General features: G+C 45.7%; 1 protein-coding gene across 1 annotated transcript in view; it reads left to right on the top strand.

Moving 5' to 3' along the window:
* Positions 1-26,980, top strand: part of RTN1 (reticulon 1) — a 118,020-nt gene that overhangs the window by 68,564 nt on the left and 22,476 nt on the right. The gene's annotated exons all lie outside the window — the stretch shown is intronic.

The following is a 26,980-nucleotide window of genomic DNA, read 5'->3' as shown; positions in this document are numbered from 1 at the left end:
GGATCAAGCAGGAACCCCAGTAGTATAAGGCTGATTTGTACATCAGGCATCTGGAGGACAAAGAGCAACAAATTACTGTTTCTTTTGAAATACCTGCCTTGCCCCAGGAAAAGGGTGCAACCAGGGAGGTGGTCCTGTCCCTCCCAGAAATGTAAGGATAATGTCTTTGAAGATAAGTTTAGACAAAAAAAGATATTTGTAGGACAGGGGTTGAGTTTGGTGGGTCTGGATGTTTCTGAAGCTGGTTCAGCTTAAATGAATCTCTCACAGTGGCTGACACCATCCATCCTGAATAATGAGGGGTTTGTATACGCTTCCAGGCTAGTGCAGGGTGGCGAGTGGTTTGGGCATGCTCATCCCAGCTCTGTGTGCCTTGCGGGGGCATCCTGTGTGCCCCTCTGAAAGCCCCTTCCCTAATCCAGCTCTGGGAGATGGAAGGCAGGACACTTCCCAGGTACACAGGTGGGCTCAAGGGCACTTGTCTCCCCGTAGGATCCGTCCAAAGCCAGTGTACAGCCAGCCAGGGGTGGGCTTGCTGTGCCAGGCACTGAGGTCTGCCTGGACCCACCAAACCTCTAGAGGCACTACCAGCTTTTGGTCTGAACTAGACCCGGAGGACCAAGGGGTAGCACATGGTCAGCGCACGCTGACACTGCCAGCGTCCCTGCAGCCTGTAACCAGCTTAGTTAAAAAGGCACACAAGAGGAAAAGGCATTTCATTCTTTGCAAGATGCAGCTCTAATAGCCAGGACCTTCGTGTGCCTCTGGCTTTGTAGGCTGACGTGAGAGAAAGGGAGCAGCAGTGGGGCTGCCCCACTCCTGCCCCGCTCCTGCTCTGCCATCTCCCAGGGCTGGGCTGGGAGGCAGCGGATGTCCACAGCTGTAGTGTCAGGTGTTGTTTTGCAATTGAGAGAGCTGCTGCTTCCTTGGAAGCAGCTAGCTAGAGGTGGAGGCGGGCAAACCCCAGCCCGGCTGCCTAGAGAGCATCTTCCTCTGTCTGCATTTGTGTGTTTGACCACATGATGGCCTGGAGATGTGGTAGACATGTTTAAGTGGCACACTTTTACAACTGATTTATCTAGTGCTGTGAACCCAAGCGTGTAAATCTAGTAAGGAAACAGCCTGATCTTGCACAATGTGCTGAGGACTGCAAGATCTGTAGGGCAATATAAGATGTTAATACTGATAATCTTAGTGGTAATTACATTAATAGGCTGAATAGGAACACGATTAATACTTATGTTTTCCTGACAGATTCTCAGAGCTCACAATGTCATGCTGCCCATCGCTTAGTTTGCTCAAAATTAGAATGAGTTCCAATCATCTCCTTCTCCCTACCCAAATTCCCCTTTTGTAGGACTGGGACTGGCCCAGGCCCTGCACAAACCCTAGAAGCTGATTGTAGGGCTGATTGAATTTGCCTTACACAGCCTTCCTGCAGTGTCTAGCATTGGGGCTCTGCAGCCATGTTGTATTCTGTGTGCTGTTCTGGGCAGACACGTAACAGTTTGGTCTTGGACTTGGGAAAGAATTTGGAGAATATCACACAGGCACCTAATTGACTGTCCCTCAGTTTTGATGTTTTCAGTGCTTCTTGATTGTATTCAGTTTTTTTTTTTTTTGCCTATTGTTTGTGTCTCATTTAATTTCTATTACTAGACTGATGCTAACAGAGCTTTGTTCTCATATGGTGGTCAGAGAAAATCCCTGCGTGCATAAGCAGACTTTCTCTCTGTTGCAGTGTGTCCATGTTTCCTATCTGCATTCCCATAGGACAGTAGTGGCAAGCACTTTTCCTCCAGGACCGACACAAGACAGCTAATTGTGGTGTGTCAAAGGCTAATTCAGTATGTGCTTTTCTCCCTCGAGACACTCTAGTGCCCAAGGCAAGGAAAACAAACCCAAGCCTCTCAAGAAGATTATTGCTAAATCTTGTGTAACATTTTAAAGCTGATTCCAAGGTATTGCAAGGTGGGCACAGGATAAGGATATACAGGTGGTAATGGGGTCTAGTTTACACTACCTTCCAGTCATGGGTATTTGCTGCATAGGTTGCCGTGTCTGGGTGGTAGTTAAATTTTCACCTTGAAAGTATAGGGCTTTTCCTTCTGACCTAGGAAAGGAGAGCTTGTCCCTCATTGGAGATTTAATGTGAAACCCTTCAGCAGTCTTTAAGTTATCAAAGGTGAATTCAGGGATGTGTTAATGGGCTTGGTGGGACCAGACAATCTCCACGGGTCCTCCTAGCCTCCATCAGCCTGGAGCCACATTGGCTGGCAGTGAAATGATGTGGCAGAGCACATCCAAGGGGACAGGGACTTCATAGCATGAACTTGAGGTCTTGGTAGAGCTTTTCGTCACTGCATCATGTGTGTCATACACCAACTCAGATGCACCTGGCAGGCATTTGTCATGGGCCACACTCAGCCAAAGTGATGAGAATAGAGGGAGATGTGGCAGTGCCGCACAATGGAGGTGCAGCAGAGAGATGTCACCCAAAGCAGGAACACTGTCGTCATTCATTACCTGAGAATTATCTTAATTATAGTTATCTGTCATTAAGAGAATAGCAACAAGGTGTGAGTATGTGCTTGTTAGAAGATAGAAAACAGAAAAACCTTCATTGTTTCCTGTTAACTCCTTGTAACATGTCACCTCCAAATTGTGGTACCACTGCAAGTCAGTGCTAGTCCAGTATTTCCGGAGGTTCATAGGAAACGGATGGCTCAGGTGAAACTGTTCAACAGCCTGGATGTGTTTTTAACACTTATGCATAAATCTGTGTCTGTTGGCCAGTGCATAGCCAGGTTTATGTAACTTTCAAAAGTCAGCCGTCAGTTTCACATACAAGTGTTAACTATTTCCCAGTGTGATGCTTTCATTCCACCAAGTAGTTTTTCACTCATACCCATGGCATTAAATATACTTTGCATGTCTTATCAGAAGAGTTTGCCCTGGGCTGGCAAGACAAAAATTGATTTTGAGTGCATGCTCCAGGAAATACATGGAGAAGCTGTACAAAGTGAATGTCCAGCATTCAACCTGACCCCGGAACAGTCCTGCTGGCTCTGTTACTGTCAGCCTGTGGCTTAATCCCTCAGAGACCTTTCTGGTGGGTCTTCTAGGTGTGCTGAAAGCACATTCCCCTTAAATAGAAGGTAGATCACAACAAGCGCATGTGTGGTTTGTGCAGTAATAACTCAACGTCTCTGCTTAACGTCTGTTGCCATCCAGTGGCAATAACAAAAATGGGCAGCGACTTCCTACCTCCATTTTACTGGAGCTGCCTATCATAATTTGAAGGAGTGGAGCTATTCCCATGCTTTTAGCTGCTAAACATGGTCATGCTTTTGTGCATGGTCAGAAAGATCTCGTTGTTTGTAGCAACACAGGCTTTGTTTTGGCCAGTTCCGCAGTTACTATCTATGACTCCTTTGACTCCTGCAGAGGGGAAGGTAAAGCTGTACCAAGACATCTGCTGTTCTGTTGTTGCTGCTCCCACTTTACTGCTGGCATCTCCTCCCAGAGGTGGACACAGCTGTTACACAACAGTGCTTAGAGCACATCTGGCTCTGCAGGAAAGGAGGTTTCAGCCACAGAGAAGGAAGACCAGATGCATTTGTGTTTTGCAGTAGCCAGAGCAAGGAGTGCAGATTTTTAGGTTTATTCTAAGAAAACCCTGTCTTGCAAGAGATTTTTCACAAACTTTGGGAGATAATTCAACTGGTTGGTGTGCCCTGCACAGGGCTGTGACATTGCATAGCCTTGGTGACATCCAGGCTGTGCATGCAGGAAATTCCAGAAAAGACTTGCTTCTTGTTTCCTTTAGCCAGAGGCAGTTTATGAGAAGCCTGGGCCAAAGTGGGCTTGGAAGAAGCATTCTGGCTGTGAATGCTTTCCGGTCTTCTCTTGCCATGCATGTTGATTGCTCTCAGCCAGGGTGGCCTGTCTTACTGTATGCTGGTGTCCCACAACCTGGGGACCTGGTCCTGGTCAGAGATTTCCCCTGTGCTGGGTCATCATGTCTCTCTTGAGTCTCTCCTTCAATGAGTATCTTAGGAGATTCCTTCTGCTTGATCCTTTTAATGAAATGTGCAGCAGCTTATTACGTTTCAGATCAGATGTCTGAGCTCAGATTAACAAGAAAGAAAAAGATGTGGACATTCACAGTAATGTTTACTTTCATTTTCTTTTCATTTCATGTCAGAATATAGCAAAGGAAAAGGAAAAACCAGGCCCAGAGCTATGGGGTTGTGCTGTGACTCATGCTAGATGGCACAACTGGCAGGACCCGGGCTCCAGACAGGGTTCCAGCACAGTCCTATGCTACCGTGCTATGAGGCATCCTGATTTTTATGCCTTAGAAAAGGCTTTTTGTAGCATTAATCTGGTTAGTGCCCTACAAGTGTGTGTACTTACAACGCACCCTTAAGGTTCATAGCCACCCATCTCTATGCGGTGGCCAGGTGTCTCTCAGGTAGTATCATAAACTGCAGTCAGGATCACTTCTGGTTTTGGGGTGTCGTTGGCAAATGCCATGAGTCGAAGAACATGTTTCCCCTTCTCCCTGGTGCCTCTCATGACGCATCCTATAGTGCTCAGGGCTTGTCCTGCAGTGGACAAGCACAAAGCAGTGTGGGTTTTTCCCCTTTAATCTCCCAATGTGGTCCTTGCCGCCTGCTGCACTTGGTCCCCCAGACAAACTGATTTTGCATAGTTTCTCAAGGAGGTGGTTTTGCGGCAGAGATCTAGGAGAGACATGAAGTTATTTGGAACTCATTTTGTTCAACAAAACATCATCTGCATCGCGTTAGCATGTCCCTGCTGTTGGAGAAGTTGCTAGTGAGGCATTTTCCTGTGGGAAGGGGATGTTTGGAAGGGTGATTTAGCAACCTGAGGCTCATTTCTCATCTGTGTGCTTTCACCAGACTGGCTCTGTAGTCATCAGTAAGCCAGGCCGCAGCTTAAGCATACGATAATGTTAGTTTAATATTTTAGTGCCATCTGCTGTAAGTGCCTCCACACTCCCACCCATCTGTTTTGTGTGCTTCAGTTTGGTTTTTATGGGGCTCCAGTAGCTTTGCATCCTTTGGAAAATCCCTGTTCGTGAAAGGTGCAGGGAGAAGGATCTCCTGCCTGGGTCTAGAGTGGCTTCACCATGTGATGCTGTAGGAGGAGTGGGGTAAAACCTGCCTGGAGAAGTAAACATGTGAATATAGGCCTGGCCTTGCCACAAATCTTAGGTTGGTGAATCTCTCTGAGCTTGCCTCCCACATGGAATGGTTTAGGTGGAAAGGGACCTGTGGAGGTCCCTGATCCAGCCCCTTACTCAAAGCAGTTAGGTCAGCTTGCTTAGGGTCTTGTTTACCTGTCCATCTGAACATGCTGAGAACAGCAAAGGCAGAGGTTTGGGGTAGCTGAGAGTTGGAGCCTGCAAATCTGGGTTAGTCCTGTGATGCTGCCTCAGCGCCATGAGCTGCAGGCGCACTGCAGAGCAGGATAAATTAGAGATACCACTCAGTGTAGCTTCATACAGTGTGGGCTGGCAGGAACTTTACAAGGTCCAGAGAGCCCATATCCTGGCCCACAGCCAGGATTCCTTGACAGATGCTTGTGACTCATTTGGAAAAGCCTCTGTTGGCAGATCCTCTACCAGCTCCGAGGCATCTATCGAAAACAGTTGCCGTTCTTCCATCATTCTTTACTTTAGGCTAAGCAGTTCTAGCCGCTTCAGTTTTTCCTCTTTGGTCATGTTTTTGAGCTTTCCGAACTGTCTTCTTGTTCCCTTTGTTCTTTTCTACCATTGGCTGAATCCTTTTGGAGCAAACTGGAGAGAATGCTTGCATGGAGGCCATCCTCACATTGATGGTGGGCTACTTGCCTGCCCTACAGGGTAGGACTGGGCTTGTACAGCCCACTGCAGCAGCACAATATGAGTTCCTTTGCTGCAGGTGGGATCTCTTCCATATTGCTTGGAAATGTCTATTCAGACTTCTGCAGCATAGTGTGCTGACCCACCTTTCCCTACTTGGACTCATTTGACTCTGTTAATTTTCTGCATGATAACAGGGATAGAGGAATCTTTCGAAGGGTTGGGGAAGCCCAGTAGAAAAGATGGAGTTAACCATGATAAACTTGCCCACTTCCGAGAAACAGAGAAACTTGAATGACTTACTGTTCAGATAGAATGCCACCTGAAGTGGGCTTGCTCAGTTAATGCAGAGCACATGAACTTATGGAGGTGGGTGTTTTCCAAGAACCATGAACAAGTGTTGAGTGAAAGAGGTCCTGTGGGCATGACTTACAGCTTTTCCACAAATCTTTCGGACTCTTCACCTAAACAAAATAGTTTCTTTTTCTCCTGGGATGTCTGATCCTACAGCCCACAGTGGTTCACAAATCTCCTCTTACTCTGCTGTATACATGGCCCTTCCTCAATCTGTCCTCTTTAGGAACTTATAATGTGCAGTCTCAGTCTGAAACCAGTGAAGTACCTTAAGTATAGAGGGTCTTAGAGGAAGAAATGACACCTGCATTCCAAAACCCCATGCTAGGGACACACCTGGAGCACTGGCAATTAGTCTGTTGTCCAGGCCAGTCTTCTACTTCCATGCCTCTACTTGGCTTCCCTGGTGTAAGGTCAGGGATGAATTTAAGACTAAGGCAGTGGACAGGAGAAAATGCAGCAAAGGCATGTTTCAGCCTGCTCTTGTCTCTCTGCTCTGATGCATGTTCTTCCTTGGCTTTGTAGCCTAGCAACCCAAAGTTATGGCAAAAGTGTTTGATAAGGTATTTATTGGCTAAATTGATCAAAAATGGTCAGTAAAGAGTAAGAAAGCAGTTCCAAATGAAAGCATCTGGGGCATCTTGTGAGACCTCACTTGGAGTATTGTGTGCAGTTTTGGTGTCCTCAACATAAAAAGGACATGGAACTGTTGGAACAAGTCCAGAGGAGGGCCACGAGGATGATCAGGGGACTGGAGCACCTCCTGTATGAAGACAGGCTGAGAAAGTTGGGGCTGTTCAGCCTGGAGAAGAGAAGGCTGTGTGGAGACCTCATAGCAGCCTTCCAGTATCTGAAGGGGGGCTATAGGGATGCTGGAGAGGGACTCTTCATTGGAGACTGTAGTGACAGGACGAGGGGTAATGGGTTCAAACTTAAACAAGGGAAGTTTAGATTGGATATAAGGAAGAAGGTCTTTACTGTAAGGGTGGTGAGGCACTGGAATGGGTTGCCCAGGGAGGTTGTAAATGCTCCATCCCTGGTGGTGTTCAAGGCCAGGTTGGATGAAGCCTTGGGTGACATGGTTTAGTGTGAGGTGTCCCTGCCCATGGCAGGGGTGTTGGAACTTGATGATCTTAAGGTCCTTTCCAACCCTAACTATTCTATGATTCTGTACAGAGCTGTGGCAAGGAGAGGTGGTTTTCGTATGAAGAATAGGGATTCAGCTTTCCATGGTATGTATATTTTGGGAAGTTCAGCAGTAGATTGGTAGACCAAGAGGTCTTGACTTCTGGCTATTTGCAGCTCTGCTTTCTCAGAATCTAAAAGGAATCTAAAGGATTACTGTGAACATGTGATAGGATTCAAACAGTGGGCTGTGATGACACAGAATCTGCAGACAAATCCAGGTGGTCTCATTTCACAGGGTCACACTCCAGAGACTTTTGAATGACCGAGGCAGTGGGACCCCAAGAACTGTAACTGGAGGAGGTTCTCCATCCTTGTTGAGCTGCCTCAGCAGCCACTCATAGGCATGTTCCTCTGCCCATGGAGTAGGAGTGGACACTTCACAGCTACACTTTTTCACTGTGGGCCAAGCAGATGGAAATGTTTCTGTCGTTGGAGCATGGTATGGCCTGCCTTCCACATTTCTGGCCAGGTAATGCAGTTCAGCTGCCGTATGACAGCTTGTTACAGCAGTCAACTGTGATAATTGGAGCTGAGCTGGAGAAACCTGGAGATGTGCAGGTCATGGTGGTGGGAATGAGCAGTGTGCACACCAGCAAGTTTGTGCTATACACGATTTCTCTTCCACTCCTCCCATACCCTTTTTTTTCAGAGGAGGAGTTTGGCATTTTCTGGGCTCAGGAGTGGTTGCAGGAACTCTGTAGAGGGGTAAAGCAGAGCTGGTCAGATGCTGGCTCTGGGGTTCTCCCCGGAGTTCTGGTCTGGTGGGAGCATAGCAGGGATCAGTAACCACCAAGTGCAGTGGTGCCCTATCATGAGGCACCATGTATATACATCAGAGAGTGACCTTGATGTGACCTTCAGAAATGTCTCAATAAATCTCATGCCCTTCAGATCACAACCTTTGCTCTTCATAGCCTGAGCAGTTGGACATTTCACCTCTGGCATCTGTTTCCTCCCCTGAGTTTTGGCTGTGCTTATGAAAATTACTTCCCATGTGTTGGGTAAGGTCAAACTTTTAATGTGTGTCAAAGCATCTTAAGCACAGTGTCTGGATGCTCAGAGGTGCTTTTAAAATTGGGCATAGCCTAACGTAGGGGGATCATACATCTTCTCTTGGGACTGCTGTCCACTCCACTGCTTGTCTGTGAGTTAAGTACAGAGCTATAAAAATTTATAGGCTTTATCCTTCCTTTTCCTATGTCTTCCTCTCTAGAGCAAAGGACTGCCTCTGAGGAGCTGTCATTAGTCATAGCACTCAGACAGAAGTATACAGACCTTTTTGATAGGACACAAGATGGTGGTGTTATAAAATGTTTCTGCCAGGTCAAGATTACATTGTGACCAGTGATAAAAAAAGAGCTACTTGTTTGACTTTACACAGATGCCTGATGGTTATGTTTAATGTTTAATTATCAAAGCCATGAATGGCAAAGTCTAAGCCAAGCACAGTGAGCGGGTGGGTATCTGTATGCGAGCAGGAACCTGCTGAGAAGACGTCCGAAGAAAAAAGATACGTAATCTGCTAAGACCTATCTTAGCGAGCTGGGCTGCACAAGCCCACTGCTTGGTTTGCCCTTGTCCATATCCATGTCCATATCCATGTCCATGCCCTGCAAAGCCAAGCTCCCGAGGTGAACTCAGTCCTGCTTTTGAGGAAGACAGCAAGAAGATAACTGCATGAATGATTTTTCTGTTCATGTGGACACACCTCAATTGCAGAATCACAGTTCAAGCACGATTTAAAAGCCAGAATCTTGACACGGTGTCCATTTTGGATTCTCTTGGCATCAGTGACCAGTGACTCAGCTTTCAGGCAAGGCTGTGACACTGACAGGCTGATGGCAGCTGTTTTTTCCCAGGTGCCTAGAGATAGTTATCCCTCAAAGATCTCTGTTGACAGAGAAATCTAACACCTACTGCTAACTTTTCTGTGGCTGACACAATATGTAGTTTATTCTGGGCACCCAGAAACAATGAACAACCTGCATATAATGAAAAGGAAAAGCTGTACTGGTTGCAAGGCTTTTCTACAAATGATATTAAAGAGCATTCCCTGCACCAATTCAAGTTTTTAGCTCAGAAGGTGCTTGGGGAAGTTTATATACTATAATACAAATCAGGTAAGGAAAAATCAGAATATTTTTCTTTAATTAGCACACAATATTTTGCATCTTAATGCAATATTCTTATAAATATAGTGTGTTGCAGGGAACTTCTGGTATATTTTGTTTTCTGATCTGCTAGAAATGCCACTTCTGAACCTCTGCAATGCTCTGTGACCGGTTTCATTGATTGATTGATTGATTGATTCAAATGAAGAGTTTGGACTCGTTTCAGGACAGATTTAAATTTATGATTAAGGCCTGGTGATAGAAAATACATCTCTAGCTCTCAAGCAGAGGTGAAATACAAACTTTGGAATATGTCTGCCTGTTTCAGAGTGGCTCTAATTCTTCAGATGTTAGGAGGAGTAAGTATTTCCCTGAATATTGCTATTTGTATCTGGTAGTTAGCATGAGGTTAAAATTAACATATTTGACTGTAGTGAAGGGTGGGCATGTGATAGGAGACTTTTCATTGGGAGGCTGCTGTGTTGTGTCAGTTCAGAACAGCATAGAAAATAAGTGACATAAATGATTCAACATTCAAAGGGCTTCATTTCCTCCAAAAGAAAGACCGTCTGGTGGTGGTGTCACTTTTAATCTCATTTTGATTGCTATTTTCTTTTGGTTTATTCTCCTACTGTAATAATTTTTTTTCTAATTCTCTTGGCCTTTACCCAACTTGCGTGATTTTGCCCACTGTTTTTTCCAGATAGGTATCACAGATACCATCTCTTCTCCCTCCAGCTCTGAGAGCAGCTCAGTGGTGACACAGGAACTGCAGCAGTGAGAGGTCATTCTGGTGTTTTGGTTTCACAGCATTTCATTTTTTGTGTGAGGAATACAAACACGCACAGAAAAAAAACTAATGCTACATTAAGACATGTTGGTTTGGATGGCAATAATCTTCTACCTCCACCACAGTTTTACCTGCAAATGCTACCCTGGCTGTGGTGGGGATATGTGGTGATGTCAAGGTTCATTGAATTAGTTCTGCGAAGGTTTGTAGTTTTGGTAGTGATGATAGGTTTTACAAGTGGTCTGAGTGTGGGAGGCTTCATCCGAGCATTGTTTGGCTTACTAAGATCCTTGTGCTTCTGAAATAGGTGTTTCTCCATTCAAAAGGACTGTTTTTTCCTGTGTATTCAGGGCTCAGGAGACATAAAGCATTATGCTACATTACACAGCAGTGAATATTTTGTGGGGAAAAAGCCCTGCCAGTGGGGCTGCTTTTTGGTGGAAAACTCTTTGCTTTAGTAGAAACCTCGTTTTAGGGTTTATCTTCCTTTCAGCTTCAGGAAGCTCTTCCTTTCAAGAAAGCTTTTTCCTTTCAGGACCTGTTGACTTGCAGTTTTAAAAGGGCATTTAGAGCCCTTCGGTATCACTTGCTCAGAAAACCCTGTTCTTAACTGCTGCCATGTGATTTTATGTGGAATTGGTGATCTTTTCCAAAGGTTTCAGCTGGTGTTAGAGTTTGCTTCATGCCATGATTTCCCGTAGGAGTCTTATGTAATGTGGCACTGATTAGGTCCACCCAGGTGTCATCATTCCTCCAGTACTTTCCTGCAATTCTCTAATGTCACTGTAAAAGGTGTGCAAGCTTTCTCACAGTTCCTATGGAAATAATCTATAACTCAGTTCAAGTACAAACTACTGAGATGTGACCTCAGGAGTCCTCCAGAGCTGGGGTAACTTGAGAAGCACAGAAAGGACAAAGATATTCAGTATTACTTGCAAAAGCCATGTCTTAGAGACATCTTCCAAGGCATCAAATTAAGCTTGCATGAAGAACTTGGCATTAGACTGTCCAGATTGTCAGGTGAAGCAGGAATCTCAGTAAAGACTGTCCCCTTACAGACTCAATCCTAAAGAATACTTTGACAGGGAAGCAGCTCTTGGTGTTGCTAAATCATCTGGGTATATGTAGATACCGTTGGAGCAGCACATTTCGTATAAATGAGCAAAATGTATTTTTTTTTAATTGCTTCTTATCTTTTGAATAGAAGATGCGATAAGATTGAAAAATTTCAGGGAAAAACAGATGCAGATTTCCAAGGTCTGATACCACGCACAGCCTGGCTGGTATAAACCCTTTGCCTTCCTTGTTGTTTCTTGGGATCCACAGTTGTGTAAGGTCAAAATCCAGCTTTTCACAATCCCAGAGACCCTGTTTTCACTGTGACTCATTTAAAAGCAACATAGGACCTATACTCACTCAGTGAGTGCTGTTGGCAGAAGCAGGCATTGTAGAGGAAGGTTTTTCTGCTCTCTTTTAGAAATATAGATGGTTCCTTACAGAGACATGGGGGAGTTATTGCACACATCCTAATGAAATGCTGATAGCATCAACAAAACAAGGTCTGTATCTGGGCAACGAGCAAGGAGCAGGGTAGGAAAGCTTACAGAAAATCCAGTGGAGATTAATAGTCAGGATTTCTGAAGGTTACTTTGTTGGCTAATGTACCATTGAAACACGAGCAGCTATGCTTACTTGCTTGAGTTAAGTGCAAGAGGTTCTCCAAAGAATGGAAGTTACTTCCTAAAGCTGCCTTTGCTCTTTCTCTCAAATGCCTGCACTGGAGCTACTGGAGCTGCGGGAGCTTTGCTGCTATCACTGAAACAGCAGTTCCATGTATACCCTTAGCTGAAAGCGAAGGCTTTATTTTTCCAAGCAGGGAGTCATAAAATGAGTGGGATTTAATAAAAGCCATAGTAGCAATTGTCCTTCTGAAACAAGCACTCATCTATACAGTTTATTTGTACAGTTATTGCAGTGGGATATTATGTGCTGACTCTGCTGCCTAGTGCTCCCAGACACGGTAATTGCACATGTAAACTGGATCAGAAATTGCATGTGCAATTATGTCTAATGTTCCAGAGAAACAGCTCTCAGTCCTTTCAGGGAAAGGATCTAAGTAGTCCCATTTTGGGGGACTGAAGTAGAAATGGCTTGATCACAGTGATAGGGCCGCTAGAAGCAGTGAATCTACAGGTTTTGTCCATGCTGAGAGCCCCAGTTCTCTCAGCACTGCAGGCTGGCAGCAAGGGACAGTGAAATAGTCCAAATCTCCAGGCAAGGCAAGAAAGGAGATGATATTGTCATCTTACACATGGGATGCTGAAACATGTGCATGCCCATCTTAAAGCCTCTTTGTCTTGAAAAGCTGCTGAAGAAGGGACTGAGATTGACTAGTATATCATATGCTTAATTGATTTGTTGGTGTAGTGAATTGATCTCACTGCAATAACACCAGGAATGCACAACAGAACTGGGAAATGACCTCAGGTTTTTCTGAATCCTGGTTTGTGAGATCATGTTTATGGCCAGGCCATTGACCCTTACCTCCAATAAATGTCTGTAAAAAAATACCAGGCTTCTCCATCAGTCAAAGTGGCAGTGAGCACAAGCAGCAAGGCACCATGAATCGAGCAGAATGGTTAGCAGCACGTAATTTCTATCAAAGGGGTGATTTCCATATATATAGCTATATTTCCATATAGATACGGCAGTGGGCTTTCTACTTGTAGGTCTTCTTTGTCTAGCAGCAATGAAGAGGAAATTATGTTGGAATGCAGTTTAAATGGAGAAAAGAACCAAAGAACTGATCCTACTAAGTGCTGAAGTGGCTTTGGCACGTGCTCAACAGTGCTGAATTATTTATTGATCTGGCTGGGCAAACTGACATGGTAAAGGCAAATAAGTAAGGGTGCTGGAGAAAAAATGCCAAATGATGTGTTAGCAAAATGCCCCAGTGTCACAGGTTTCACAGGGGATTAGTGCCAGTTGCTGCCAGGTGCAAGCCTTTTGTAAAGAAGAGAGTGAATGCTTTGGCCATACACACAGGTACTACTTTGCTGATGCCTGTGGGACCACATTAGCTCAGTTTGTGATGGGGGACCTTCCCTTTGAGGGGAGGTACTGCAAAGAGCAGGTAATGGCTGGCAGGCAGCTGTCTAGGGCCAGAGATGTTGATGGGGAAAACTGTGATATAGCAGGTAGAGCCATTAAGTCTGGAAGATTAACCTTTGTCAGTCACAACTGTCTGGAGAACATGCCATCTCCTCTTAGCCCTTTTAAAGGTGCCTTGCTTTCTTCTGTTCCTGCACCCTCAGTTAAAAATCAGTCACAAGTTTTACAGTGTTTTTCCCCAGTGCTCCTTCTCAAGGTGAGAGCCCCTTTCCCTGACCAATCTGGGCAGTTGTATGCAGGTATCCTTTCCTCTTCCCTCAACTTCAAATCTTGTTGAAACAGGGAAACAGTGTCTCATCAAACTGTTCTGTGTTACACCACTGTGCTTTGTGGGAAGGGAGGGAAATGAAGCCCTATCTTTAGCATGGTTAGGATCCGGCCCTCAGGAAAGGCTGAGTAGAGGCATTTCCTTTGCAGTATTCAATGCACTGTAACCTGCAGCAGTAGCTAAGATGCATATCTGGGATGAACAGTAGCTATCCAACACATGCTTTATGCTACATGGGAGCACTGGAAAGATCAATGTGATAATCATGGACTCACAGGCCTGGCTATGCTGCGGTTTCAGTCCTGCCTGGGGAGCAGAATCATTTCCTAGCAACTCTATGTCTGCTAGGACTAGAAATGTTGCCTCAAGCACCATGTAAATGGCTCTGCTACATATAGCTGAGCTCTCCTGGGTATTCTCGAAGAAAATATTCAGAGCACTTGGCTTCATCTCCTGTTGTTGCTCTGATTTGGAGAGGTTGGCAGCTGAGATTGACAGGATTTATTCAGATGCAAGCTTTGCTTTTGCCCTATGGGCAAGGGTGGAGTTCAGATCTACAGTTTCTATTCATGGATTTGAGTCAGCCATAGATGCATATCATATGTATATTACTATACCTAAGCCTTGCCATCTCCTCTAGCCTGCTCTGTGTTTGCTCAGTAGAGAGTTCTCAATGCTGCTAAATGGAGGTTTTGCAGAGAAAGCAAGGGACAATCATGCAGCATCAATACATACAGCAGGAATCGTCTGGGCTTTTGCAAAGCCGACATCAGCATGTCCAGCTGTGCCCAGCTGCATCCAAGTACCATATTTTTGGTTTCTCTGGGCTCCTGCAGACTCCAATGCCCCTTCCTGCTCCTAGAGCTGAAAGCAAGGCAAACCCTCTGCCATCCCCACCAGAGCTGAGCTCCACTGACACCTGAGGGTAAACCATACTGTCTACTTCCAGCAAATGCCACAAAACAATTGTGGCAGCTGGTGTTCACAGCTGACCCTTGTGCAAGACATTTGACACTGCCTCTAAATTGAAGAGACATGAATTTGACAGATGGACCACTTTGTGGATAAGGAACCGGCTGGATTGTCGCACTCAAAGAGTTGTAGTCAACGGCTCAATGTCCAAGTGGAAATCAGCGATGAGTGGTGTTCCTCAGGGGGTGGTATTGGGACTGGTGCTGTTTAACAGCTTTGTCAGCAACATGGACAGTAGGATCAAGTGCACCCTCAGCAAGTTTGCCAAGGACACCAAGCTGTGTGGTGCTGTTGGCACACTGGAGGAAGGGATGCCATCCAGAGGGACGTGGACAGGCTGGAGATGTGGGAAAGTGCAGACCTCATAAAGTTCAACAAAGCCAAGTGCAAGGTCCTGCACCTGGCTTGGGGCAATTCCAAGCACAAATACAGGCTGGTCAGAGAGAGACTGGATTGAGAGCAGCCCTGAGGAGAAAGTCTTGGGGGTGTTGATTGACAAAAAATTCAATATGACCCCGCAGAAATGCAGCCCAGAAGGCCAATCGTGTGCTGGGCTGCATCAAAAGGAGCATCAAAAGGTCAAGGGAGGTGATTCTCCTCCTCTACTTCATTGTGTTGAGGTCTCACCTGCAGTCCTGCATTCAGCTCTGGGGCCCGCAACACAAAAGGGATGTGGATCGGTTTGGAGCAAGTCCAGAGGAGGCCGCAGAGATGATCAGGGGGCTGGAGCTCCTCTCCTCTGGAGACAGGCCGAGAGAGATGGGATTGTTCAGCCTGGAGAAGAGAAGGCTCTGTGGATACCTTAAAGCAGCCCCCAGTGTCCAAAGGGGGCTTACAAGAAATCTGGAAATGTTCAAGACCAGGTTGGGTGGGGCTTTGCGCAACCTGGTCTAGTGGAAGGTGTCCCTGCCTGTGGCAGGGGGGTTGGAACTGATAATCTTCAACGTCCCTTCCAACCCAAACTGTTCTATGACCAGTCTCTAAAGATGTTCCTGCTGGGGCATGCCGTGGTGAGCCCTGAGGTCCTTGTCCCCATCATTCAGGACAGGGGCTTGTCAGAAGGACCCATAGCCCCCATCCAGCTCATGCTCAGGTTTCCTTGGCATCTTGCACCCAGATCACATGAGGTATGACCAAGTATGTGGGCCAAGTTATCTCATCCCTATCAACACTTGCCCAGGAAAATGATATACAAACATGGAAGCATTCACAATGCGTGTGCATCCTAAACCACCAAGATTTGTGTTTTCTCAGGATTGACGTCAGTATTTTCCTCAGTGACAGATGCTAAGAAATGGGGAGTGCCCATCTGTTAGCCTATCTTAGATAATCCCCACTGAAAGGAAAAGAGATCTGAAAAATCAAATCACTAAAGAAGGTTCTGCCACACTTTGAGTTTGTGCAGTTTTTTAAAACAAGATGTGACTGTAGGGGTTTGACTCTTTCCAGAAGGGTGAGAATGTAACATGCTTTTGGCTGACACTTCTGCAGGATTTTACTTTTGCTGACCAAAGTAATGAGGCACCCCCTATGCATCCTTTTAGCATATTTCAAACCAAAATAAGAAGAGAGGGGATGTAAATATTTCCTGGAGATGTATATCAGAGGGCATCCAGGGATCCACATTTGGATAATCTGCATTGCAAGAGAAATCAGGGGAATGGCAGATGACTTTGAAAGGCTGTAGTGCTAGATGTGTTTCTTAATGTGCACAAATTGCTCCCTCATTTCATAACAAAAAAGAAAGCTCTGCACTGATTATTGTTTTTAGATCTTATTTTAGTTGCAGTGCCTGGAGTCCCAGTCAAGATCAGGCTCTTTTGTTAGTGAGGATAACAGGACGCAGTAAGGTCCTGTCCTTAGAGAGTTTTCAGGCTGAATTTCAGTCTAAGAAGGATTGTTTAATGCGTGGAACTAGGACATTCACCAGTTTGTGTGGGCTGAAGGTCAGGTCTGCTTTACCGGGTGCCCATTCCTTTTTTCAGCCCCCAATCCCCTTGCAGACAGTGGACGTTTAGATGGAAAGGTGAGGGAGGGGGAAAGCAAGCAAGGGGACTGGGGTCTGCTCTGCTTTTTGCCCAAACCTCTTCCCTTATTGGATCCTTTTGAGAAGTGAGAATTGGTAAACTCTTGTGCCAGTAAGCCACTACACACCTAGCAATGTCAGGCAGCCCCACGTACCTCAACTGTGCTTGTCCCATCACGAAGAAGAAAGATGAGGAAATGTGTCTAATATTTGCTTTATAAAGCAGACATACAGAAATATGAAATACTGAAATATAAGTGTCTCCTTCTCTTCAGAAACTGCTTTGGCCTTTTACTTGCAGGTGATGTAAACAAGGAGTGTTAGCACCAATCTCTACCCTTACACAGGTTTGGTAAGATGGGGCTGCCTTTACACCCAAAGTGTTGCATCAGTCTGATTTGAAGCTGCTCCCATTCCTGTTGCATTTGAACTCAGCTTTAAATGCAGCTCATAAAAAGGATGCAGTGGGTTTGGTAGAAGATGAACCCCAGCCAGTCCATGTGAGTGCACTGTGTGAGGCCATGTACTATGAATGATGCTACTGCTGTACATTAGAGTAACAGAACTACGTAAGGTCTGGAGGACCAAATGGTCTGCTTTAATTATTCATCATTAGCAGTAGCCATTCTCATTTAAGAGCTGCCCTTCTTAGCCTGAAACATTAAGTGCTAGCCTGTTTCTTTTCTTGATTGTTACCACCCAGTGCCCTGATGCGTTTGCATTTGAAGTGGGCCACAGCAAAGCTCTTCTCCATCAAGCTGTTTCCAACCCATTGCTGTCCCCCAGTAACCCAGGCTTCCTCGACCAATTCTCAGGGCTGTTACTTGCTATAATTCAAACCAAGCCAGTCAGTGCTTTGCTCCTCATGTTGGTCCTAAATGTGTGCTGGGTTTTCCTTGCTGTGCTCTATCAATATCCCCCAAAGCCTGACTCAGATGCTGTGTACAACGCATTCAAGGGAAAAATTCCCACTGGCAGTGCCAGCATGCCTTAATACCCATTTCTCCCAGAGAGGCACAGGCCTTGTTTACTCTTCTTTTAATAACACAGATGGTTTTAATAGTTCTCTGCTTTCACCCCCAGTTCTTTCTCCTTGTCTGTAGTCTGTTTAATGCTTCCTTTTAAGTGATGGCTTTGTCACTTAATCTCATTAAAACTTCTCTTCATTGAACTCCATGAGCTGCTTATCAGACCGTAAGCCTAATCTCCTATTTGTAATTAATTTGCTCTGTGCCTCCTACAGTTTGGCATTATTAGGTAATGGCATCACTCTCAAGGTCACTGATATACAGCACAAGGTAAACACCCATACCTCCAGTGCTAGCTGCACTGCTAGCCTCCTTCCTCCTCTCACTGCTTGATTTTGTTGTCAGCTTGCTTCCTTTCCCTCAGTTAATTTCTAATGCATTTTGGATGCTTTCTGTCCAGCCTGTGCTCCCACACCGTCTAGAGGCAAATGCTTTTCTGATATCCTCCAGACTCATGTGTACTCATCTGTGAGTTTTCCACTCACCTTCCAGTTCATTCCTACTTGGTCCAAGAATTTAGGTACACTGTTCTTGCTGAGTTACATGTTTGTAGAACTTGCAGGGCCTTGTCCTCATGGTTTCAGGCTGGGAATGGATCACAAGAGCATTTTACCTTCATTGTTCCCAGTAGATGCTTAATGGCTCACTCATCAATAGCACAGGTAGAAACAAGCCACAAATGACTATTACGATTTGATGTCCATATTTAAAAAAAAAAAAAAAGAAGAAATGCTGGGTTATTGGTCCATGGTACCACCCAGCACCACCAGGCAATTCCTGTTGGTGGGCTGGAGAAACCAAGCACTAACCAGAGATGAAAACCAAACCAGTGCTTCCCTACTCCTTGCAGGTCCTGCCAGGATACTGGTCCTTGGCACCATTGCTGACTTTGCCTCCAGCCTGTACATAAAGGTTTTTGCAGGGCCCTCCCCTGTCTGGATTTGCTGGCTTGAACCCCCCCTTTCAGCAATGGGTTTCAGAGGCTAAAATAAGCAAGAGTGATACCTATGGTCACATCATTGCCATTTGCTCATTGGGATTTGCTGGTATAGAGTTGACTGGAACCTTTGCAGGCTCTGGAAATAGGGTCAGTCTTGATCCAAGCTAAATCTCTTCATTTTCCCCAATAGATTTATTTTCGTCTCACGTGTTTCATGTTTGGATGTAGTATTTAACAAACTCAAATTGGTTTGACCCATCGTTCAGTTTTTGCTATTCTCCCCTTGAAAGCTATCAACTAAACTTAAGTAATAGATGCATGCAGAGCTGTCACCAGATCCCAGGCATTGGTATTCAATACAGTATTGATCACAGGATTCAAAAATTCAGCATTCAGACAGCTGTAGAGAACAGCTCCAAATCCATTACACAGAGCTGTGGGGAGGAAATCTCACACGCACTAAGAACTCAGGATTTTTAACTCTCTAGAGACTGCAACTGTGTTTTCTAATTGGCAGGTTTTGTAAGTGTGTCTAATTTTTCTTGCCTGATAGTCAAGAAAGACAGAAAAAAATCTCCTGGTGAGAAATTCTGCTGCCTTTCGGGAGAAGGCAGGCTGCCGTAAAACAGCTCTGTATTTTTCTGAGAGGGATAAATGCAGGAAGGACATTTTGCATTTGCTCATGTAATGGCTGCACGTGTATCAGCCTTATTACCTTGCTGGGAGCTGGCACAAGGCGACCGGCTAGATCCAGCTCAGTCACTCAAGAGAGGTTGTGTGCAGCAGCTACTTTCAAGACACTGAGTGCAACAGTTTGGGTAAGAGGCAGCTCCTACCTGAGGATATATGGTAATTACTCCCAGTGAAACGTGCCTGGCTCAGCAGCAAGAAGATGTATCTGCAACGTGCTTGCAAGCTGCTGGGAACTGCACGTTGTTTGAATGTGGTGATGCCTCAAGATGCTAGTTTAGGGCCAGGAAACCTTTGTGGTTTATATTTATCATAGAATCATAGAATCGTTAGGGTTGGAAAGGACCTTAAGATCATCTAGTTCCAACCCCCCTGCCATGGGCAGGGACACCTCACTCTAAACCATATCACCCAAGGCCTCGTCCAACCTGGCCTTGAACACTGCCAGTGATGGAGCATTCACAACCTCCCTGGGAAACCCATTCCAGTGCCTCACCACCCTAACAGGAAAGAATTTCCTCCTTATATCCAATCTAAACTTCCCCTGTTTAAGTTTGAACCCGTTACCCCTTGTCCTGTCACTACAGTCTCTAATGAAGAGTCCCTCTCCAGCATCCCTATAGGCCCCCTTCAGATATTTAAAAATAAGACTGAATTCAGGAGACTCAGCCCTGAGATCAGAACTCGGATTGGATCAACATTTTGGATTGGATCAAACCTTTCATTTTCCTAAACAATCTGTACTCCCTAAACCATCTTTGCAATACACTTCTAAAACCATGTTGAAAACATCTTTTTAATCTATTTACATAACTCCCTTTGTGTGTTGTGCTGTTGTTCTCTGTGCTTACACAATCGCTACACCAATGTGATCAACAAAGAACAAAAATCATTTTATTCAGTGCATACTCTGTTTCCTCTGAGAATGAGCCTGTTTGGTTTCCTTCAGCTGTGATATGCCTGAGCCCCAGTCCCTAAAAACAGCATTGCAGCACTAAGCATCAGCTATCTACTATCAAAGGGGATTTTTTAAATTTCAGTCGTATTTTTAATGATCCATTTGTCTCTTCAGACATGGGAGCAGGCAGTGAGATAGCTGAGATTTGCAGCCGCAGGCTGCCCGCTCCCTCCTCTGCTTCCATGGAAACACATGTTGGATGAGGCAAAACCAGGCATTCTTTGCTTTTCTTTGCAAGGAGTGCTTTACCTCCTGTTTGTACAAAACTCCGGGTGAGGGGGAAATGCCTTCAGGGAGAGGCAACTTTTTGAGGTGCGTGACTGGTGGTGTTGTGAGAGTTGAAAGTGTCCTCCTGTGAATATGCCCCTTTGCTGCTCAGAGGTGAAATGTGTGAAGCAGGGCAGGAACAGTGGGTTTTGCAGTTGGTGTCATTATGGCTGTGGCATTTGGGGTGAGGAGAGTTCAGGTTTAGTGTAATCCCTTTTATCTTCATCTCCTCCATGGAGATGTGAAGATCATACCGTCTTCTGCACTTCTGGACCCCAAAGATACCCAGTTTGCTCATGTAGTAGCTGCATGTGTCTGCTGGGCACGCTCTCTCCTTCCTGGGTCATTGTAAAAAACAGATTTGCAGTTTGGAGGCAAAATGAGAGAGGGCTAGGGAAAGGGCAGTGGCTCACACAAACCTGCATGGCATAAGCAGGGCTCAGTACAGCTTTCTGGGTGGCTTGCATATTATGGGGAATTGATTAAAAAAGAAAGAATCTGTAGGAGAAAATGGACCTTATGCAACAGCCACCAGCTCTTCCTGCATCCCTCATGCAGCAGGCTCTTGCTAAGGGGCTCTCACCCCATGTGGACATCAGCTCACTCTGCTGCCGGAGGCTGAGCTGGAAACCCACTGCCACAGGTGTGACTCCATAGGGTCTGATCCTGCTGTGGGAGCTAGGTCCTGCTGTAGTGATCTGGTTTGCAGGATCACCCCTGGTAGTTGCACACCTGGTACCTTCTACTTGACCCCTATTTGTTGGTGAAAGGCAAAAAAAGCCTCTTAGATGTGGTCCCTCTACTGAGACACTGAGGTGAATTGAGTTGCTGGGTGCTACTTACACAGGATATCTTTCTTGCATGGAAGTGTACTTTATCATCCATCACATCCATGCAAAGCATTCAGATTTTGAAAGCTGCTTCTGTCTGTGGCAACCTAAGCGCAAAGCAGGGCAGAAACTTACTTTTCTAAAATAAACAACAAGCCAAGCCCTTTTGGCTGCAGGAAGCCTCCCAGTTTGGTGGCTGGGAAGTCCATCCATCCTTGGCCTCTTAACAAAGCCCCATCTCAGGTGCTGAGAGGTAAAAATCACTCAGCACTGTCTGATAACTCCACAAGATTCAGACTAATCAGAGCCCCTCATTAATTATTTAGCTTCAGGGAAATGTGCTGAAGGGTTCTGACACTTCAGATGTGCAAAGTAATTGCCACATTTATTTCTCAGCAAATGGGGAAGCCAAAATAAATTGCACTGGGCTGATTGGGTACACGTGGGTGGCCAAGGGAGAGGTGGGGTCAGGACCTTCCTGCCTTTGCATGAGGTTTCATCTGTACCCTGGAGACCACAGAGTTTCACCGTGTCTCGAAGGGCTCAGGGTTGTCCCCCTGTGTGCCAGCGTGGGCTGGACATGTCACAACGCTCAGCCATGCCCACATCCATCATCCCCTCTGTGCACCCCTGTGAGCAACCTGTCTCCATGCATCACGCCTCCCTTTGCTTTCTGCCCACTCCAGGGTTGCTCTGGTCCCTGGAGCCAGCACAGGGGCTGCTGGTTAATTTGCTCTGAGTTGCCAGGTCAGGATTAGACCCTGCGTTCGAGTGGTGCGGTGCTGCATCCTGCACAGGCAGGACTGTGCTCCTCCCTGGTTGCTGAAGCACGTGGTGACAAGCAGCAGCTCTCCCTGCTCCAAAATAAGTAGGTCTTGACTGCAGGATTGCAACCTGAGGAAAACAAACAAATGCAGAGCAGAGGGCTATATTTATCTGAAATTTAGAAGCTGTGGTTCACAGGAAGCTTTGATCATTTCAAATGTCAGGAAACATGGGGGTGTGGGGGGTGGGGGGGCAGGAGAGGATTAAAATAAAGTACAGTTAAAAAAAGAGTATTTTGGAAAAGGTAAGAGCTGCTACTTCAAAAATGAAGTCTCAATCCCATCTCTTCTGGTCCCCAGTACTACACAGTTGGGGTCAGTGGTCCTGTCTGTGTCCCTTCCTAACATCTGGTGCACCCCCAGCCTGCTCACTGGTGGGGTGGTGTAAGAGGCAGGAAAGGCCTTGACTCTGTGTAAGCACTGCTCAGCAGTAACTTAAACATCTCTGGTTATCAACACTGTTTTCAGCACAGATCCAGACCATAGCCCCATACTAGCTACTATGAAGAAAATTATCCCAGCCAAAACCAGCACAACATCCTAATCTAGAGAGCTGATGTCTCTCAGAAGCTTCCAAAGCCCTGACCAGTACGTGCTGAGAACCAGCAGGATTCAGGTATCTGCCTGGCATTCAGCAAAAGCACATCTACCATACCTGTGAAAGATGAGGTTCATCTGAACAAAACATGGGGTTTGGGGCTTTTTGCATATATAAGGACTGTGGTTTTCTTGAATTTATGGTAATTTAAAATCAATGTCATGCCATTATGTTTTATCTCTGATTTGTTTGAAATAAATCAACTTTAAGTATCTGGAATATGATAACATTTTAGAAGGGACACAGGGATATCGTGCTTTTGGTCCCTGGATGTTTTTATTAAGAATGAGGTATCTGATGTTATATAAAGGGATATTTTGTGGTACTTGTCTCAGGGAGTTTTAGCAAAGCCACATGTACTTAAATCTTTGCAGGGAGTGAAACACTTATGGAAAGCAGTTCAGAAGTCCCAGCAGACCTTCTGTAATGCTCACCCAAATCTATTTTACTATTGTCTTTGGAATTACCCAGTTTCTGCAAAAGCTAAACCCGTTGCAAGGGAATTCACTATTCATGTACAAAACTTAGTATGCTATCCTTCCATCTCATATTGTTCATGTGCAGTGCTCTGGGGTAACAGCTATTTCTGTATCTGCAAATCTACACTTTTGCTCTGAAATCAATGCTACTTCTGCCATATCCACATGCTATCCATTATTGAAGCAGTGGTTAAATATACTGTGATAGAAGGAAAACATTTCTCTTTGTTCCATTTTGTCCAGTGAACTTTCATGCTGCTTAATGATACAGATGGCAAAATAACTCCATTTTGCATATATATTGACTCTATACCTCCTATTATAAATTCATGCTCATCCCAGAGTAGAGGGCTATTATTCCTTTGCAAGAGCAATCAGGAAAATGTGGCTTATGGTGTTTAATGATGAAATCTGAATTCCTTAGGCCTTTTAGTTTGGTTTTTAAATGTGAAATAGTCTTGCTAATCTATCTTTAATCCTTTGGCTTGAGAATGGGAAATGAAATTGTCTTTTCTCTGATATTCGACGTCAGCATCCAAATTAGGACTTTCTCACTGTGTGCAGAGAGGGGGAGTGAGGATACATGATACTCTAATACTCAGAGATGGAATCTATTTTTCAGAGAGAAACCCATTTCCACAAATTTGGTGGGTTTATCTGGGTTCTGCATTTTTTTCTTGTCTTTTTCATCATTTTGCATCTGTACACATAAGATATCTAGTTTTAGGGATGACTGATATTAAGTTCCTAATGAGCTGGCTCCAGGGTGTGAATTTTCACTGTATGTTTTGCTGATTTGATGCTGGAAGCTTTCTTTACCTTGCTTGTGGTATCTTCCATGAGATATATACATATGATCCATACTTTTCTCTTCCCACTGCAACATGTGAGGTGATGTGCCAGGGCAGGGACACCCCCTCTGGTACTCAAACCATCACTGCGTTTCTGTGTAGCGTTTCTTCCAACTGATGTCCTAAAATACTCCACAAAGCCATTCTTCCTGCTCATTTCCCCAGCAAATACAACCCTGACCACTTTTCAGGCAACACTTCTGGCACATCATTTCCTGATCTAATTCTTCTAATTACCCTAGAGGCCCATAATAACATTTAAAAATCAGAGTGCTGCTTCACTGTCCAAAGCGTTTCTCTAGCCAGTACTCATACTGGCTCTTACCAGAGCCCTGCTCATACTCCTTCTTTGCTTTCCCCTTCCCACAACCTTGCACTGACATTCCTGTCATACGCACTAGTATTTTATGTCCTTCACTTCTCCTTTTGTTCATTTTGTTGTTGGCTTTTTTCTTCCCCTTGGACAGCACTAACACACTCCTTGTGCATAAACCCTTCATGCCATGCAGCACTGTTAGCATTGCTGCAATAAGCAGCCACACTGCCTCCTCCATCACCTTTGCCAGCTCTGTGGGGTTGCATTTGCTCAGGGCAGGAGCATCTGCTTTTTCACCTGCCCCTGCCTATCCCCTATCCCCCCTTCCTCTATAACCTCGGCCAAGATTTTTCCATATTAGCAGCCAGCTTCCCAGGTGAAGTATGATCTAGAGCTGTGGCTCTGCAAGCACCACCCCTCCCTGTGCAGAAAGCGTTTTGGTACCCAGGTGTCTCACATCCATAGAGCAGCGGTTGTGGCTATTGCATCCAGCAGTGTATTAGTGATCTGTTGCTGTTCTCTGGGGAAAGCTGGGGTTGCCATGACAATTCTGTGTCAGATATGCCGGTGTGTGCATGGCCGCAGCATCCACACATACCTCCGCCACTAATGCATTATCCTCCCAGACTCCCTGTGCAGTGGGGTGGTAACAGTGGCAGAGGATGCAAAGATGTTCATGCTGAGATATTCAAAGCAGCTCTCCAGCACCATGCAGAGGGGTGAGCAGCTCAGGGCCTGCTCACTGACTCCGTTCCCCACAGAAAATGGCTTTTTTGGAAGTAACAATGGCTGGGGAAGTGGCTTGGTCTGTGGTAAGTCATTCTGCACCTTCTCTCACCCATCTAGCTTGAGTCAGCTGGAGGAATGGTGGGTAAAGAAGCAGAGGTACCAGCAGAAATGCTACAAAACACAGCTTATTTGCTAACACCCCTGGCTGCTTCTGAGACTCTCAACCTGAATTAAGGGCTTGTGGCACTGCTGCAAATGAAACCTCAGTCTTCTGAGCCTCTACCTGCAGACTGCTGGTTTAATTTGCAGGCACATTTGCACAATTTATAGTTGCATTTTGGACAGAACATCCTAGCCCCTGAATCAGCCCCTGGAGATTCCAAACTTGGGCCTGAACCCAATAGGGCAGGAGTGAGGGGTGGCCACTGTAAACTGTAAGCAAGGCTTTAGGCATTTGTGAGGGCACATCTTTCCTGGGTGCTGCACCAGACCTGCCTCAGCCCTAAACCTAGGTGTATGGAGGAGCACAGGGCAGGACTTGGCCAGGCAGGATCTGTCTAGTGTTGCTGTGCAGCAGAGCTGCCTTGGTGTGGCACTTTGCCTATGCTCGCAGCAGGGCTGCCTGCATGGCTCACTCTGTGCACCCCTATGCAGTGTGCTTGTGGGCTTGCACTGGTGTAGGCCCTGCTTGAGCTCTTATTTCTGCCTCCTATTGCCTCTTCCTCCCAGCAGAGCAGCTCAGAGGGGCTGTGCCTGTCCTGCAGGGCGGCTGCAGTGCAGTGAGGTGGGATGCTCCAGGGCCCCCTCCTCTGCTCCCAGCACAGGACGTTGCCCAGGCAGGGATGGGATCCCTGTTGGCTTGTGGCACACCCATGAGGCAAAGTCCAGACCTCATTTCCCCAGCTCAGGCACTGGCTGCCAGACCTTGCTTTGAGAATCTAATAAAAGTGTGTCTTCTTCATTTCTTCTGGGCATGCTTGCCAAAGAGGGGTCTCCTCTGTCCCCCAGCATCCTTGCAGAGCACCAGGCAGGATTTCACCATTTCCAAGAGCAATGCAACCCCAATTCATCTTTACAGTCTTGCTTGCCCTCCTCTGGTCCAAGAATGAGAGCCAGTAACAGCAGCCTGCAAGATGTATTGTGAAAATGGTGAGGCTCCTTTGCTAGAGCAGCAGATTCTTGGGCTGGTTGGTGCAGAAATAAAGCTTGAAAAGCAGATGATGCCCCAAATTTAAATAGACCAAGCAGACCCAGAGACCTAAGCAAAATGATTCCCAAGGTCACATAGGAAGCCAGTGGCAGGCAGGAGGACTAAACTTAGATCTCCTGAGGCCCAGCCACACTGTTGTCTCAAGGGTGTCTTCTCTTTTGTCTTCCAGTCCATTAGGAAGACTGGTTAATGAAATGGAATTAATAATGCCAGCTGCAGCACCAGCAATGCTGTAAGAGGGAAAAATTTAGCAGCACAGGCATAAAAGTGGAAGGCTTGAAAATGGGGGTAGGCTGCAAGTGCCAGAAGAGCTGTCTGTAATGGGGAAATGCAGTAGGTCAGACAGAGCTTAAGGGTCTCAGCAGCTTCGCTGATCAAATGTCAACAGAGGAAGGAAGATGTACCAACTACCTCCCCCAGAGGAGAGAAACACCCAATTTTAAGGTTCCTAGCAATTGAAAAAAAGTAATCCCACTGGAAAGAATCAAAAGACTTTTCTTGATTAACT

Source organism: Pezoporus flaviventris, unplaced genomic scaffold, assembly GCF_033815535.1.
Source record: "Pezoporus flaviventris isolate CSIRO_AGI_PZ_B2104156 unplaced genomic scaffold, CSIRO_AGI_Pfla_v1 ptg000035l, whole genome shotgun sequence".
Classification (NCBI taxonomy): Eukaryota; Metazoa; Chordata; class Aves; order Psittaciformes; family Psittacidae; genus Pezoporus; species Pezoporus flaviventris.
This window is presented reverse-complemented; position numbering and strand designations above follow the sequence as displayed.